The sequence below is a fragment of the Myotis nattereri genome (assembly GCF_964212035.1).
Source record: "Myotis nattereri genome assembly, chromosome: 4".
In the NCBI taxonomy this organism is placed as follows: Eukaryota; Metazoa; Chordata; class Mammalia; order Chiroptera; family Vespertilionidae; genus Myotis; species Myotis nattereri.
In genome coordinates, this window is record NC_138079.1 from 14,450,712 (window position 1) to 14,468,196 (window position 17,485).

The following is a 17,485-nucleotide window of genomic DNA, read 5'->3' on the forward strand; positions in this document are numbered from 1 at the left end:
CCAATACAAATGGGTTGCATTCTTTGTTCTATTTTTCCATATTGTATACACTTAATATATTTAGAATTTACTTATCCTTAAGCCTATCTAAATATACAAGTGGCATAATTTTTCCTAAGGTCTTCTACAAGTTCCAGAACCTTATGTCTAACAGAGTATACCTATATGATATATGCCTATTTAATATAGCCATGAAAATGTGCTCAACATCTCTGATCATCAGGGAAATAAAAATTGAAACCACAATGAGATATCACATCACATCTGTTACCATAACTATTATAAAAAAGACAAGAAATAACAAGTTTTGATAAGGATGGGAAGAAAACCTCTTTACACTACTGATGAGAATGTAAATTGGTGCCATGTTTAAGGGAAACAGTATGGTGGTGCCTCAAAACTAAAAAATAGAACTACAATATGATCCAGCAATCCCTCTTTTGAATATATACCCAAAGGAAATAAAGAGAAGATATTTTAATTCCCATGTTCACTGAAGCAGGCACTGTAAATGTTCATTGACAAATGAATTAATAAAGAAATCATGGTATACATAGAGAGAGTGGCACAATGAACATAGATAACATTATCCTATATAATAAAAGAGAAACATGTAAATTGACCGTCCTTCCACTATGCTTACCAGCCAATCAGGAGTGAGTATGCAAATTAACCCAACAAAGATGGTGGGCCTGTGGGCAGTGTGCACATGCACAGGCACCGAGTGGCTGGGGACAAGCATCCCACCCCACCCCGCCCCGGCCGCTCCAGGCTGGTGGGCCACGCATGGAGGCAAAAAGCGGCTGGGGAGGGATGCCTGGCTTCCGTCCCGCCCCAGCCACTCCGAGCAGGTGAGCAGAGCATGCTGGCATCCCGCCCCACCCAAGCCACTCCAGGCCAGTGAGCAGCCCCCAAAATGTATACACACTTTGAATACCTACTAATTCCAATTGGTTTAAGGATGAAAAGAAAGAAACAACAATGGAGCTGTCATCTGTTAAAAGTGCGGGCACAAATAGGCAGTCGGACATTCCCTGAGGGGTCCCGGATTCGAGAGGGTGCAGGCCAAACTGAGGGGCCCCCTTTCCCCCCAACCCCCGTGCATGAATTTCATGCACTTGGCCTCTAGTTTTATTATAATCATCAAACTTGTTAACAAATTAGAACTTAATCATTCCAACTACTAAAAAGAAATGGTAATTATATAAAGTGATAAAGGTACTAATTATCACTACAATGCAATCTTATCTTTGCTAATAAAGGATAATATGCTAATTAGAATGGATAGACCGGACAAAGCCATGGTGGAGGGGGCCAAGACAGAGGAGGTTAGAGATGATCAGGCAGGCAGGCAGAGAGTGGGTCGGGGCGATCAGGCCAGCAGGGGAGAGCAGTTAGAGGCAATCTAGCCAGCAGGCAGAGGCGGTTAGGGGCAATCAGACAGGCGGGCAGAGTGGTTAGGGGCGATTAGGCAGGCAGGCAGGCAGGTGAGCAGTTAGGAGCCAGTGGTCCTGGATTGCAAGAGGGATGTCTGATTGCCAACAATTGGACATCCCTTGAGGGGTCCTGGATTAGAGAGAGTGCAGGCCAGGCTGAGGGACGCCCCCCCCCTTACACAAATTTTGTGCACTGGGCCTCTAGTTATAATATATTAATGTTTCAAATTAACATGTGCACAATATTACATGTAAATGTATTTTAATAAAAATAAATACATGATATAAAATATAATTTTGATTAGCAAACACTTTCCTTTGGGATATGGTCAAATCTTTTTTGGCTTAGCTGTTGTGCCTCTTCCATTTCATTCTTAGAAATGGAACTACCTGTTTCCAAAAGGTAGTTTTTATTGCCTTTTTAAAAATCTAATCTCTTTATCTATTTTATCTATCGAATAATTGTTCCCTTACTTACATGGCCAATGATTTTCATTCCAGGCCAGGTAATTTTCAAAATTCTGACAAAAACATATAAAATAAAGATGCTACAATTTAAAAGTGTTAATAGCAACAAGAAACTGAATAATGGCCCCCAAAAGATGTGCATGTCCTGATCCCAGGGCCTGTGAATGTGTTACCACACAGGACAAAAGGGGCTCTGAGGATGTGGCTAAGGATCTTGAGATCATCCTGGTTTACCTAAGTGGGTTCAGTGAAATCCCAAAGGGAGTTCATAAGAGAGATAAACAATGGTCAGAGTCAAGAAAAGACCTGAAGATTGCCTTTGACTATGGCGGAAGAGGATGTGAGCCAAGGAACAACGAGGTGACCTCTATAAACTGGAAAAGGCAAAGACAAGAGTCTCCCCTCAGAGCCTCCAGAGGACACTAACCTTGCCAGCACCTTGACTTTAGCTTAGTGACAATGATTTTGAACTTTTGACTTCCAAAGGATAGATGTGCCACTACAAAGTGGTCATTTGTTTAAGTAGCATTTGAAACTAATACAATTTAAACATTTTAGCTTTGAAGTAAGAGAGCCTACTTAGAAAATTAGAGAGAGTAATCTACTTATATAAAAACCCTGGGTGTAACATCACGGCCAGAAGGGAGACCAACCAGAAGGAAGTCAGTCCTGCAGGGGTCGTCCTGGAAACGGCTGTGCCCTCCCCCAGCTGTTTCCTGGAGGATAAGGTTTCAGCCAGGAACCCGCCCTCAGAGTGAGGTTTCAGGCAGGAACCCACCCTCGGAGTGGAGCGTGGAAGTGAAATGATTTGTAATGGATCTATTATTGAAGCTACCTTTGGAAATACTATATCTATAGATCAGTGGTTCTCAACCTTGGCTGCATATTAGAATCACCTGGGAATCTTTTTAAAATCCTGGTTTCTAGGCCTCATCCTCCAGAAATTCTGTTTCTTTGTTACTAATGTTGTGGCCCCACCCCATAACAAAGAAACAATTTCTGGAGGATGAGGCCCAGGAATCAGGATTTTAAAAAGATTCTCAGGTGATTCTAATGTGCGACCAAGCTTGAGAACTACTGCTATAGATAATATTAAAAATATATCTAAACGTGTAATTCTTTGTCCAAAAAATGAGCATGTTCAAAAATTAAATGAAGAAAACTTGGATATACTCAATGGAGATTTTCACACATATTTGAGTGATGATTCCATTGATTCCACAGATGATGCCGAAAAGGAAAATTTTCCCATCGAATTTCTTAATAGTATTACTCCTTTGGGAATGCCATGTCATAAATTAAAATTGAAAGTGGATGCAATCATCATGCTATTGAGAAATCTCAATAGTAAATGGGATCTTTGTAATGGTCCCAGATTTATTATCAAAAGATTATGACCTAACATTATCGAAGCTGAAGTATTAACAGGATCTGTAGAGGGAGAGGTTGTTCTGATTCCAAGAATTAATTTGTCCTCACCTGACACTGGCCTCCCATTTAAATTGATTCGATGATGGTTTCCCGTGATGCCGGCATTTGTGATGACTATTAATAAATCACAAGGACAAACTCTAAACAGAGTAGACATGTTCCTACCAGAACCCGTTTTTGCACATGGTCAGTTATATGTTGCTTTCTCTCGAGTTTGAAGAGCATGTGACATTACAGTTAAAGTTCTAAATACTTCATCACAAGGGAAATTAGTCAAGCACTCTTAAAGTGTTTTCACTCTTAATGTGGTGTACAGGGAGATATTAGAATAAGTTTAATCACTTTATCAGTCATTGTTTGCATCACTGTTGTTTTTATATCATGTTTTTGTTGTTTTCATATCATGTTTTTGTTGTTTTTATATCATGCCTCTGTTGTTATATCCTTTTGTTACTGTTTATTTATTAATAAATTTATATATTATTTTCATATATATTTTACTAATTTCCTTTCATCTCTCACACTTCTATTATAGAGAAAGGGCAAATAGCAATATTAAAATATCTCTGCTAATTAATTCCCTTTTTTAAAAATATATTTTATTGATTTTTTACAGAGAGGAAGGGATAGGGATAGAGAGTTAGAAACATCGATGAGAGAGAAACATCGATCAGCTGCCTCCTGCACACTCCCCACTGGGGATGTGCCTGCAACCAAGATACATGCCCTTGACCAGAATCAAACCTGGGACCCTTGAGTCCACAGGCCGATGCTCTATCCACTGAGCCAAACCGGTTAGGGCAATTAATTCCCTTTTAATGTGCATGAATTTCGTGCACCGGGCTACTAGTACTTTTAATAATAAGCTGGCTTGGATATGGGGAGACTATAGATATATGTTTGTGGACCTCTGGTTTCAGCTCTGAAATGAAGAAAAGCATAGAAGTCATCACTGCCATCCTCACAAAAAGAAAAAAGGCGAATAAACTAAAAATCAATACACTTTTTAAAAACCTATCAGAAAACTGTAGTAACAGGGCAAGCTGCCACGTGTAATTTGGAGAGGGAGGTAAATACCCTGAATCACAGCTAAAATCAGCTTGCTGGACATAGGAACTGCTAAAGTAATGGGAGGAACACCTAAAAGGCACTTTTGGTGAATTGCTGGAGGCTAAGCATGGATTAAGTTGAGCTTTAAAACTCCTGAAGTCCCTTTCCTAGGGTGCCCCCAAATGATCATGGGGTTTACCTACAGGAGCTGCACTGAGTTCTGACAGTAAAGATTGCCTTGGGTTTCAGGCAAGAAGGGGGCAAGTAACCAGTTTGAAATATGCACAGAGTGTTCTTTATAACAAAAATCTGCCCCGGAGGGTAAACTATCAGAGCCTCATAAAACCAAAGAAAGGGACAATTAAATAACTGCAGCCTGTTTCAGACTAGGATCCCACATAGGAGAAAAAGAAACACTTCTGTAGGGCACATCCCCAGGACTCAGGGCCACTGAAAAAGAAGTAAAATCAGTAATACATGCTTCCACCTTAGGAAACTACACAATGAAAAATTTGCAATATAAAAATATTGCAAATAGGTGAAATAAAATGTTAAAAATAAGAGCGTAAATATTTATAATTGAAAGCAGATAAACAATTCTGAAAAATGAATAAAACCAATTCTAGTTCTTTGAAAGATCAATAACATTTATAAATCTTTGCCAGGATAACCAAGAAATAAGACACAAATTACTAATCCCAGAAATAAAAGAGGTGATCCCATGGGCATTAAAATGCTAATAAGGGAATATTATGAAAAACTCTATGGGTACAAATTTGATGACATAAATGAAATGGATCAATTCCTTAAAAGACACCAACTACCACCTTAACCGGTTTGGCTCAGTGGATAGAGCGTCAGCCTGCGGACTGAAAGGTCCCAGGTTTGATTCCGGTCAAGGGCATGTACCTTGGTTGCGGGCACATCCCCAGTAGGAGGTGTGCAGGAGGCAGCTGATCGATGATTCTAACTCTCTATCCCTCTCCCTTCCTCTCTGTAAAAAAAATCAATAAAATATATTTTTTTTAAAAAGACACCAACTACCAAAACTCACATAAGGAGAAAAACATAAACTATTCTGATACTGTAATAATGGCCATATATAATGCTATGAAGTTGTCAAAATTCATAGTTGCATAATACAAAAAGTGGAATTTGCTATAATGTATAACAAATTAGTAATAATATATCAATTCTGGTTCATTAATTGTAACAAATTTACTATAGTACTACAACATGTAAATGATACCTGGACTAGTAAGTGGTGAGTAATGGGAACTCTCTGTACTGTCTGCTCAAATATTCTGTAAATCCAAAACTGTTTAGATATAGTTAATAATGCTCTCTTAATTTTTTTTAAAAAAAGAATATTTTTGGATCCCCTTAAATTTGTCTTTTATTGTAAACAAAATGTCTACTAAGCAATTATTTGATAGCATCATTGCCAGAATTTTGGTAGCAGAAAACTTTCTCCTGTTTTAATATACATATTAAACCGATGCCATTTTTATTTTCTAAATATCTTATTAGTTACTAAAGTGTTGGTATATGTTTGGCTTTCTCTATTGCCTGTTTTTCTTTTTTTTTTTTAATTTTAGAAATGTAAAATCTTAGCCTTTGTGTAACAGGAACACTTTTGCTCAGTGTATTTACACTAATGTAATTCTGGCTACTGCTTTCTAGGAAAAAACAAAGGAAATGAGTGTAAGTACTAATTCCAGAAATGTATTTGCTGAACGTTATTGGCCTGATTTGTGACAAGAGGATTTTGGTTAGGCCGACAGGACTTAACTCAGATGGCAGATTTTCAATCACTTCTGCTGGGCTGAAGCATCTGACCAGATTTCTAAACAAGGCATTGTCTATAATGCCTTCAGGGAGGCAGGCACACTCCCTGCTCCTCCGGGGAATTATCTTTTAGAGTAGATGTGGCAGCAGCACTGAGGTAAAGAATTTAATGGAGGAAATGAGGCCACATTGGGAAAAGTGGAAACTGAAAAATGCTCTCCAGCATCAAGAGCTATACCAAAATTCGAATTAAACAGAGAATAGAAATGCTGGATATCTTTGGACCAACTTTTTCTCCTGTAAGCATCAGTGGCAATAGGACAGTCAATCTTAATTAAAGGACTTTTGCAATAGTAAAGAATATGTCAAAATCTAAGTATTGTTTAAAAGTTTAAAGGCAAGAATCATTGGCAAATGAACCTATGCTGAATGCAGCAGTGCAGTTAAGAATGCAACATCAGCTATGCGGTCTCCTAAAGCATGCTGGATACTAGCATACCCAAGGTTAATGAGCCATAAATATGTAGACAGTCTTTATTGTATATGTAAATACAATCTTAAACCTTTTAACAACCCACTTATGCCATCTATTTTTGTTTGAAAATAAATTCCATCTGAGAGTCCTTCGAACCAATGGCATACACCTGGTGCAGCTGTCATTTCCACCATTTCAGACAAGGATGGAAAGCAGGAGCCTCTTCACCAGCCACTGGTGTAGGCGTGGCAAGTCCATAACTGGGGACTTTGGGTGCATGGAGTGACTTCACTCGTGATTTCTAACTAGACATTCTCCAGGGATCAAAGGTGAGCATTGCAATAGGCTCTGGGGAAATTAAAATGTAAAATCAGAGCTGGAGCATGTGACTCTGACAAGAAATTGACAACAACAACAAAATGCAGATAATCCAAGTAACCATATTTCCTTTAAGCTATCTAAGAGCCAAATTCAAATTGTCCCAAATCCAGTAAAAGAAAGGCCTTCCAGGCGAGACCAATGCAGGCTCTGGCTCCATTCCAGAGACCACAGTAGGAACCACTGTCTGGAGCCACGCAAATAGGTGAGAAGTCAAAAGAACTTTCAACAAACTGCTGAAAGCTGTCAGTAGAGTTAAAGGCACATGCACCAGCATGTAATGTGTGAGATATTCACATATAAAAAGTCTTAAACACTTTTTAGAAAGCTTTGTTTTTATTATTTCCTCACATTATACATAAATTGTGGGCCATATATTTGCTGAATATAATATTTCAATGATATGACTTAAAGATATTGTTATTGGTGTACATGGAAATCACCCCTGTGCAATTAAAATATTGCCTTCTTTCATAGAGAATCATGATTTAAATATTCATTAGTATCAGTTCAACTTATTTTAATAGGACCCTAAATTTATTGATGGGAATAATGATCCAAGTCTGAATATTCATTATTTTTTTATGTCATTTAATTTTATTTTCATAGATATACACATAGGTAATTACACCAAAAGAAAATGGTCAACCTGGGAAACCTATTGCTTCAATATTAGTGAGACCTAACACAAAAGAGAATTGTAAGAGAAACTAAATGTCAAGCTGAGAAAAGATAGCCACTTAAGGGCCTATTGGGCAAGAGAGAAAGTTCTAAGGTGAAATAAAAATAATGTACAAAAAAGCAAGATCTTTGTGCACCATTAACATAGGACATCAATCTCCAGAGGGTCTGAACCCTGAGGCCTAGGTTAATGCAGAGAGGGAAAGACATAGAATACACACACATAAAGTTGATTTGCTAAATAATCTAAATTGAATTTACAATGAAACATATTGTACAATGTAGAATTCTGATGTTGTGGGTTGAACTGTGTCCCACCAAAGGATGTTGAAGTTCTAAGCCCCAGGACCTTCAAATGTGATATCATTGGAAAAGAAGATATTTGCAGGTGGAAAACTCAAGATGAGGTCATCAGGATGAGCCCTAATCCATAGGATCACAGTGTGCTCATAACAGAAAAATTTGAGCATATGGAAGAGAGAAGGAAAATACTATCTACAAGCCAAGGAACACTCAACACTCCTAGGAGCTAAGAAAGAAGCATAGGACAGATTGTCTATCACAGCCCTTAGAAGAAATCAACCCTGTTGACAGCTCGATTTCAGACTTCCGGCCTCCAGAACTCTGAGACTATAAATTTCCATTGTCTAAGCCAGCTATTCTGGGCTACTTTTTTACAGCAGCCCTAGGACACTAATAATTCTGAGAGGAAAACCTGTGAAGTAGAAGCTTGAAATGCATTTTGGCTGCATGCAACAGAATATCTAATGGCTTTAATTTATTGTGCTTGCTTAAAAAAGTGTTTGGAAGGACAGCAGCACCCGAACACTGTGCCATAACTCACTGAAGGAATCCAAGGTCAAAATACTTCTGCTTTTATACTCTACTGGTTTTATTGTTGAGACAGTCAAACTTTTGATGCTATAGGTGTTGCCATCAGGGCAAAAAGTTTGGATATTGACACAAACCATAGTTATCTCTTCTGTCTAGAATTGCTGTGTTTCCACAGAAACTTTTTTTTTTAATATATGTTTTATTGATATTTTACAGAGAGGAAGGGAGAGAGATAGAGAGTTAGAAACATCGATGAGAGAGAAACATCGATCAGCTGCCTCCTGCACATCTCCTACTGGGGATGTGCCCGCAACCCAGGTACATGCCCTTGACCGGAATCGAACTTGGGACCTTTCAGTCCGCAGGCCGACGCTCTATCCACTGAGCCAAACCGGTTTCGGCCAGAAACTTTTAGTAAAATGTATTTATGAATCATTGTCTACAACTCTGTCATATGCTCTACCTACTAAGAAGGTGAGAAAGCAAGTATTTAGGTATTTCAGTCTCTAACGTGGAGCCAGGCCTAAGAGAATTAGCTTGGATATAGAGTTTCTACTTTGCTGCACACATTGCTTCACCTGTAATTTAAAGATTTTCATTAAAAATATCTTATTTTAAAAAATATCTTATTTATATAAAGTAAAAATTACCTTCATCTTATATTGATGAATTTTATTTATATTGCTTTGGTATTAATTTTTAAGAAATGGGATACCAATCTAAAGCTTTCCCGAATATTCTATAATTTATTAAGACATGAATTTAGTCAGTAAGCATATTTATGTGGACTTTAATTTTCAGGGCTCTACATCAGTCTGTATAATTTTTACTAGAACATTCATGATTATTCTAAGTGTGTATACCATCTGTGTCTAAATGCAAATGTACCCAACTTGTCAGTACACCCTCTGGAATAACAAATAATATCTCAATGATGTCAAAATACCTGTTCATTTTGTAGGAAATGAGAACACATGCTGTTATAAACAATTTAAACAACTTTTAAAATCAGTAATGCACTAAAATAAAACACAGCTTTAAAAAGCAAAAAATAAAGACAAAAATACAGTGATACCATTTATATATGAAATCTAAATAACTGAGTTCATAGGAACAGTAGAATGATAATTACCGGGGATTGGAAAGTGGAGGGAAATGGAATATATGACTAAAGCAGAGGTGGGGAACATTTTTTCTGCCAAGGTCCATTTGGATATTTATAACAGCATTCATAAGCCATACAAAATTATCAACTTAAACTTTAGCCTGCTAGCCCAGCCGGTGTTGCTCAGTGGTTGAGTGTCAACCTATGAACCAAGAGGTCACCAGTTCCATTCCCAGTCAGGGCTCAGGCCCAGGTTGTGGGCTCAATCCCCAGTAGAGGGCACACGGGAGGCAGCTGATTGATGTTTCTCTCATCATGGAGGTTTTTATCTTTCCTTCCCCCTCTCTCTAAAAAAAAAAAAAAAAAAAATCAATAAAAAACATACTTTAAAAATTAGCCTGCTATATTTGGTCAAACATTTAATTAACTCACCCCTAATACCTTGGCAGGGCCAGACCAAATAATTTCGAGGGCTTTATACCATCCATAGGCCAGACATTTCCCACCCCTGGACTAAAGAATACAAACTCCAGTTTGTAAAATTAATAAGTTCTGGGGAATCTAATATACAGCATAGTGATTATAGTTAATAAAACTCTCTTATCTTCTTGAAATAGCTAAGAGAGTAGATCTTAATATTCTCATCACCAAAAAGAAATGAAAATTAGGTGATGTGATGCAGATGTTAGCATATGCTATAGTAGTAATCATTTTGTAATATGCAAGTATAGAAAATCAACATGCTGTACACCTTAAATTTGTACAATGTTATATGTCAATTATCTATACTAATAATAGAGAAAAATGCAAATTGACCATACCTTTGTGATGCCCACCAGCCAATCAGGAGTGAGCTTGCAAACTAACCCAACAAAGATGGCGGTTAATTTGCATACACAGGTGCCGAACAGCTGGGGGTAGGGCGGGACACTGCCCAAACCGCTCCAGGCCTCTGGGCAGTGTGGGAAGGAGGAAAGGTGGCTCCTGCCAGAGCGAAGGTGGTGCTGGCAGCCAGGGGAAGGAAGGCTCATTCTTGCATGAATCATCGTGCATCGGGCCTCTAGTATCTCAATAAAGCTTGGAGAAAAAGAAAACCAATTGAATCAACATTTTTCAAGCATTTGGGAAACATGTCAAATCTTTAATTGTATAAATGCCTATGGTAAAAAAATATTTATGATCCTGGTCTAAAATATTTTATTTCAACTCTATTTATGTCAGGAAAAAGTATAGATGTATACACTAGTTCTCCTATTATTTTCCCTCAGAAACTGAATTATAAAGAAAATGTTAACAATGCCTTCTCTTCCATACAATTGAAATTGCTTTTGATTTTCATCTGTTCAGCCGTTTCTTTTTTACAACTAGCCACAATGAACTGTATTTTATCTTTATTCCTTTCAGTCCTACTTGCTTCAGCCATTGAAATTTTATTGTTTGTTTGTTTTTTAACCTATAAACTCAGACATAAAGAGAGATGCATTTTATTGAATTTATATTCAGAGTGGCTAAGAGACTGCTGGGAATTCTGAAGGGATGATAACTTGGACTATGTAATGACATACGGCTTTTGCTTAAGGAAGAAGGAAATTCCACCCACCCTACACATGTCATCATAATGCACATTAAAGAAAACTTTGCTTTATAACTCTTCAAATACAAATGGCTCTGCACATGAGCCACAAAGTCTAGGAGAAAGAAATACTGGTCTCAAGTCACAAGGAAATCAACAATATAATACTGAAAGCTACTTTTACGTGAAATCCACAGTCAAACTAAAAATATCTCTCACTAGAATTTTGTCTAATCATGTCCCCTGTGAACATGATGATTTGTATTGCAATTCTTTCTCAGTGGCATCGAAAAAACACACAGTTGTTATCTTATTTTCTGTCATAACATTAAAATTGAATATTACTTGTGGTTCTAATGCATTGCTCTTTATTTTGAAATATATAATTTATAAATGTGTAACACATTGCTTAATTTTTCTTTAACCAAGTCTGTTTATATTGTCTCTCTTATTCCTTACCCTAATGCTTTCCCACCAAAATGCTATCAGCATTCCATTTGCCACTAGTTTGGAAATGTCACTTTTTAGGATCTGCCATTCTAGTTTTGTTCTGTTTGTTTTTTTTTCTATTACCTTCCAAACCAATCCACAAAATGCTAAAACTCAGACATGTTTCTTTCCTGTAAAGGTACAATTCCACTGAAAGGAAATAAAAGTACAGGGAAGGCAGTGGTTACACAATATTCAGTGACCTGATAGATGAGAAAACTGCAAGTTTAAGATATCTTGTTTTCCCCTCTCTCTCAAAAAAGAAAAATCAAAAAGTAAAGAACAGACTATCTATACACTCTCCTCAGGACAGAGAACCAGTGTTACTGGTTAGAAATATAATCAACATTGCTTATGTGGGCTGCATCTATTGTATTTAATTAAACTGAGTATCCAAACTATTATAAGATAGATCATTGTTATGTGAAACTATTTTTCAACAAAGGACAGAAGAAAATCTACAGGCAAATAAAACATCTGATAAACAGTTAATAATTGCAATGTTTATCCTGTTTTCTGAGATGTTAAAACATAAATAATTTAAATAATTTAATTGAGAAAGTCATACTTTTATTCAAGAAGATTTTGGGGGAAAACTAATGGATGAACAAGACAGAAAAGTCAATTTTATTTTGATAACTAGAGGCCCAGTGCATGAAATTCATGCATGGGTAGAGTCCCTAGCAGCTGCCAGCTGCTGGCCAGGGCCTTCCTTTGTTCCGTGCCGCCCCTGGTGGTCAATGCATGTCATAGCAAGCAATTGAACTCCTGCTCTCCTTGTCGAACTCCCGAGGGGACACTTTGCATATTAGGCGTTTTTATATATAGATCTTTGTGGTCATATCTTAGAACTCAATCTTATTGCAGATCTCCAAGGCCCTGTTTATGACATAGGAGAAATTGAGAACTGTACTCTCTAACCTTCTCTATCCATACTGTCCCAGGCTGGAGTTAGCCAGCCAGAATCACTGGCATGGCATATAGACAGGAGGAAGAGAAATGGAGTTGTTAAATGTGTGAATCCACAAAGAATCAGCAAAAGAGAATTGGGTTATCACTAGTCACCAGATAAAACTTGCAAACAAGTGAAGGTTAATGGATTTGTTCCTAAATACCCACCCATCTTCAGCACTGGCTACATACATGTGTTAATGAAGATGTAATAAAAATAACCATTTTTAATCATAATAGGGGATGGATAGTATTATTCTTAATTATTTTGTTAATAGATTACTTATATTGAATATCCATGTATTCATGAAACACACTGCATTTTGTCTTGTATTGTATTACCTGTTTGCTGTTCAGCTAAATTCTCTTAGCATATTATTACTACGGATTTTTATAACAATAGTCTGACTGAAAAAATATTAGGCTAATCCAAATATGAGGCTCCCTTCCCTCTCCTAATGAGAAAATCTAAAAATTATTTTTAGCTTACTTGTAATGTAAATTTTCAGGGTTTTATGGAAAAAAATTAAATATTTATTCATGATATGTAATTAATTTATATAGTACACTATAAGATTATGAATACATTTAGAAATATTTTCTGTCCTCACAGTTTATAACTTCATTCCATTCAAACATTTCATATGCATCCTTGTCCTCACATGCTAATAGCACTTCACTAGAATCTAATTTTCTGATAACTCTTATTGTCCAGGTATGATGCTATCACTGGAAGTTGTATCCTAAACCAGGAAGTTAAGGTTGATTGTGATGTTCAGCTCTTCTATATCTTTAGTAGCATTTTTTCTTATTTATCTGTCAGTTCCTAAGAGAGTCTCTTTAAAGCTATTACAATAATTGTAGACTTATCTACTTTTATCTAAATTTACTCCTTAAAATTTAATATAGAGATATATATTTAGATATAATTATCATCTAACATATATATACATATGTACTGATTTCCATGTAAGTATGTGTGATATATCTTTGAAGCTTTAATATTAGGCACATATTTATTTATGAGTTATACTAGAGCAGCGGTTCTCAACCTGTGGGTCTCGACCCCTTTGGCGGTAGAACGACCCTTTCACAGGGGTCGCCTAAGAACATACTGCGTATCAGATATTTACATTACGATTCATAATAGTAGCAACATTACAGTTATGAAGTAGCAACGAAAATAATTTTATGGTTGGGTCACAACATGAGGAACTGTATTTAAAGGGCCAGAAGGTTGAGAACCACTGTACTAGAGGCCTGGTGCATGAACATTCATGCACTGGAGGGGGTGTCCCTCAGCCTGGCCTGCCCCCTCTCACTGTCTGGGATACCTCAGGGGCGGAAGCGACCTAATGATCAGAGAAAGGCGATGCCCCATCACACCTCTGCTGCTGCTACTGCCAGCAGCACAAGCCTTGGCTGGCTCTGTTTACCTGAGCCTCAGGCAGCCCTGTGCAGCTGGGCAGCCACCATCCAAGGCTTGCCTCTGGCTCTGGCTGGCCCTGGGTGGCTGGGCAGCCACCATCCAAGGCTTGCCTCTGCCTCTGGCTGGCCCTGGGTGGCTGGGCAGCCAACATCCAAGGCTTGCCTATGCCTTGGGCCGGCCCTGGGCAGCTGGGGGGCTGAGGGGAGGCCTGGCCGCACTGTGCACCTGCCAAACCCCCTGTGGGGCTGAAGGACTGGAGGACTCCAGTGTTTTTGAGGAGACTGGGCGTTGCCATCTTGTGGCTACGGGTGCCACCATCTTTGTGATGGTGTGATCATCAGTTTGCATGTTCCCTCTTTATTAGATAGGACTAGAGACCCGGTGCATGAAATCTGTGCACTCAGGGGTGGTTCCCTCAGCCCGGCCAGCACCCTCTCACAGTCCAGGAGCCCTCGGGGGCTGTCCAACTGATGGCTTAGGCCTAGGGAGCGGGCCTAAGCTGTCAGTCACAAATCATTAGTGCTGCCGTGGAGGCAGGAGAGGTTCCTGCCACCACTGCTGCGCTTTCCAGCTATGGGCCCAGCCTCTGGCACACTGACCACCAGGGGCAGCTCCTGCATTGAGCATCTGACCACTGGTGGTCGGTGCGCATCATAGTGACTGGTCATTCTGCTGTTCGTTCGATTTGCATATTAGCCTTTTATTATAAAGGACTAGAGGCCTGGTGCACAAAAATTTGTTCACTCGTGGTGGTCCCTCAGCCCGGCCTGTGCCCTCTCGCAGTCTGGGAACCCTCAGGGGATGACCACCTCCTGGCTTAGGCCCGCTCCCTGGGGGTTTGGGCCTAAGCTGGCTGTCAGACATCCCTCTGGCAGCCCGGGAACCCTTAGGGGATGTCCATTTGCCAGCAGGGAGGAGGCCTAAGCTGCAGTCAGACATCCTTAGTGCAGTCAGACAGTCAGACAGGAGACGCTCCCTCCACCACCACTGTACTGGCAGCCGTCAGCCTGGCTTGTGCCTGAGCAGAGCTCCCCCTGTTGGGGTGCACTGACCACCAGGGGGCAGCTCCTGCATTGAGCATCTGCCACCTGGTGGTCAGTGTGTGTCATAGTGACCAGTCATTCCTAGTCATTTTGCTGTTAGGGGAAATTTGCATATTACCCTTTTATTATATAGGATAGAGGCCTGGTGCTTGAGAGGGGGCTGGCTGGTTTGCCCTGAAGGGTGTCCTGGATCAGGGTGGGGGTCCCGCTGGGGTGCAGGGCTGATGGCTGTGTGCAGGCTGGCCACAGCACCGCAGCGGGGACCCTCACCCCATGAGGGTGTGGCCAGCCTGGATGAGGGGCTGATGGCTTTTTGTATGCTGGCCACAGCCCCTTCAGGGTGGGGGTCCCCCCTGGGGTGCCTGGCCATCCTGGGTGAGGGTCTGAGGGCCATTTTAAGGCTGGCCACACCCCCTTCAGGGTGGGGGGTCCTGCTGGGGTGCCTGGCCAGTCTGGGTGAGGGGCTGATGGCTGTTTGCAGGCTGGCCATAGCCACTTCAGGGTGGGGGTCCCCACTGGGTGCCTGGCTAGCCTGGGTGAGGGGCTGATGGCTGTTTCCAGGCTGGCCACAGCCCCCAGCCACCCAAGCTCCCAGTGGAGGCTGGCTGGAAGCAGGTATCTGGGATTTATTTATCTTCTATAATTGAAACTTTGTTGCCTTAAGCAGAGTCCACAGCTGGCCAGGGCAGGCAGGAAGCTTGGCTTCCTCCATCACTGGGGCAACTAAGCCTCCTGCTTGCTCTAGCTCCGTGGCTGCTGGCCGCCATCTTGGTTGGGTTAATTTGCATATAGCTGCTCTGATTGGCTGGTGGGTATGGCTCCGGGGTGTAGCGGATGTGTGGTCAATTTGCATGTTTCTCTTTTATTAGATTAGATTGTTTTCTATTGTTGTGTAAGAAGTCATCACAATATTAATAGCTTGAAACATCTGATTCTATCTTGTAGTTTTGTATCAGATTTTCAGTTCCATGTTGCTTGGTCTCTCTAAGCATCACATGGCAGAAATCATGATGTCAGCCAGATTGAATTTTCATCTGCAGGCTTGCAGGAAGAATCTGCTTCTAAGATTCTGCCTCTGCTTTTTGGTAGAATTCATTTCCTTGAAGTTGAGGTCCCTGTTTGCTTGCTGACTGCCAGATGGGGCTGCTGTCAGATCCCCATGTCTTGACTGGGTAGGAAGTATACATATTTCAGGACCCATTACTGCACATTCTTGCACAAATCTATAAAGGGAGGAAATGTTGCTTGTAATAGTAGTAGATTTGAGGAAACAGAAGTGCTAGCGAACTGGTTAAGAAAAATGTGGTACAGAACATGCAACCATGTGTGGAAGAAACAATAATATAGGTGTACCTACAGCAATATGGCTAAATCTTAAAATTAAACCATTGAATACAAAATATAAGGTTACAGACTGTGATCTTTAGCATAAAATAATATGTGTAAATTAAAAATAACTATATAAACTAACTTCATGTTAGGAAAGCAGTTAGCTTATAAAGAAAAGTAAAACTAAATTTCTACGTTATACCATATAAAATTATGAACTTCTTTATCTTTCTCAAACATCTTGTATATTGTCCAATGGGGAAACATTTTGCATTTTTATATTACATTTAATTAAGTAAAAGAGAATTCATCGGCCGTGACCGGTTTGACTCAGTGGATGGAGCGTCGGCCTGTAGACTGAAGGGTCCCAGGTATGATTCTGGTCAGGGGCATGTACCTTGGTTGCGGGCACATCCCCAGTGGGGGGTGTGCAGGAGGCAGCTGGTCGATGTTTCTCTCTTATCGATGTTTCTGACTCTCTATCCCTCTCCCTTCCTCTCTGTAAGAAATCAATAAAATATATTTAAAAAAAGAGAGAATTCATCAAAAAAGAAATCTAAAGGCTCAAAATTCTAAAAATCATTTTGAACTTAAGGCATAAAAGGATAAATAAAAAAGTCTTTTGAGATGTATTTTTCTTTTTAAAATAACCCAGAAGGATATGTTTTAAAAAAATCAACCTGCTGAAAAGACACCCAATGACCTTTTGGGCCATTTCAATGTTTTTTACAATTTTTTCTGGCACAAGTGTTGATCGACAGCAGGAATTGTCAAACCTTTTCTGTAAAAGGTCAGATAGTAAGTATTTTAGGATTTTTTGACCCCACGATTTCTGTTGCAACTATACAATAGTTGGAAGGGATGAAGACAGCTCGCGGACTACTCAGCTTCCAAAGAATATCATGAAGTTGAAAACAGCACCTAGTCATACACCTCTAGTTGGAGTAAAATAACTTTTTCAAAGTTTCTACCACAAGGTATAGCCCATTTTAGCTTAGGTAACATTGTTGCATCTTTCCTAGTAA